This window comes from Actinia tenebrosa, unplaced genomic scaffold (genome assembly GCF_029948245.1).
Source record: "Actinia tenebrosa isolate PJP-AT-01 unplaced genomic scaffold, QUT_ActTen_1.0 PGA_scaffold0__85_contigs__length_37466705, whole genome shotgun sequence".
NCBI lineage: Eukaryota > Metazoa > Cnidaria > Anthozoa > Actiniaria > Actiniidae > Actinia > Actinia tenebrosa.
The window spans coordinates 6,953,099-6,954,988 of NW_028292569.1; positions in this window are offsets into that span (position 1 = coordinate 6,953,099).

Below are 1,890 nucleotides of genomic sequence, written 5' to 3' on the forward strand. Positions count from 1 at the left end.
CTAGATTACAAAAATTTTTTGTCCAACAACATGGCTACCGTCTAACGCTAACATATTAAGAGAGAATTCTTTTCGTATTCAAGCAGTGAGCGCCAAAAAATATTTTCGTGAAGAAAGGCTGTTGTACAAGGCTAAAATCTTGTTATTCAGAAAGTTTAACTTGTTTGGAAGTGGAGATGACCGATGAAAGTGGAATCAAAGTGTTAACCCAAAGCAAAAAAAGCCTGACAAGGCAACATTCTAACACAAATGCAACAAAACATATTTGTACAATTGAAAATACTGCTTCAAACAGGCACTTTATCATAGTACATCAGTTTCTAACTGTATAAAAAAGGTTGTTTTCACACCACGGCTCGTTTCAAGGGAGGTAGGGTCACGTGACCTGTAGTTCGAATAGAACTGAGCAATTGCCCTATTTCACTATGACGTCACATCAAAACAATCTATTGTTTAAACGCAAAGGATCATGGTCGTTTTAGGGGGTCAAATCAACGCAAATTCACCTAACATTGTTCTAAAACTCGTATCAATCCATGAAGAGAAGTAAAATAGCCAGCAAACTCTCAGAATATTTTTAGTACATATTAACACTTGTTATATCTGAAAACTAGGCAATTTTAGATTAAACTGTTTCGCTAGGAGCAAATTTTGTTGAATAGAGCAATTACCAGATATCAGAGTTACGCTCTATTACCTTCGAATATTTCTTGCATTTGGGTTACATTTCATTGCATTGAATATCTCCTTTTCGAAACTGGAAATGATTCGTGTTTATACCGGAAGTAACTCATATCGGGAGGAAAGTGACTAGCGATGTGGAATGTTCTCGAAACATCCCGCGTAACTGCTTTCAACTTTCGTACATCAAGTTTGGTCGAAACTGAATAGGAAGCCTTTTGGCTGTCACGATACGAATGGAAGCCATTCATTAACCGGTGACAACAAAATCACCCCGTCTTTACTCTTTTTGAACATTTATTTTACCGCCAAAAATAGTGCTCGCTTTTTGCATGACAAGTTTTTAACTTTCGTAGATCGTGATTGGTCAATTCAATTCAATCCAATTTATTCACACACTTTAAATAAAAATGAATATAACAAATCATATTGTTTATATTTACAAGTTATCCTAGATTTTATAAAAAGATATATAGATAAATATTAAATATGAATACCAACAATAACTGGTCGAAACTGGATACGAAGCTTTTTGACAGTCATGATGCGAATGGAAGTCATTCAGTAACCAGTGACAACAAAATCACTTCGTCTTTACTTTTTTTGAACATTTATTTTACCGCCAAAAATTGTACTCGCTTTTTGCGTGACAAAGTTTCGAATTCCGTGACTGTTTCCCCTCAATGATATTTCTACATAAAAGCAAGCCTTTGGGGGTCCACCTATAAGTTTTGTTTTGCATTCAGAAATATTTTATTATTCACCGCTCTCTATCGCTGAAAAACTAAAGAAAATGTTAAGAAAACAAACGAGAAAATGCTGCAAAAATGTTTGAAATCTGGCGAATGAGGCCTGGAATAACCTAGTTTCATTTTCTTGATTTCGAGGACTAGTTAAGTTTGTTTTGACGCTAAATCCAGTATAGACTAGATTATTCGTTTCGACAAATAAACAAAGGAAGGGTCTATAGGAAATCCCTGAACCGTGTCAGATCAGTTTATTCAAAACTATTGTTCTACGAACAGTTTCAGCTAAAATATATCAAACATTTTTTCTACAAGACCTCTGAAAAGGCTAAAATATTTTCGAATATACGCGTATGAAAAATGCAAAATTTTATATCTCTGAAATCCCTATTTAGTTCAGAAATATTGGATAAATATAATTCAAAGTTTTCACTTCAGGCTTTATAATGAGGTGAATGACGTC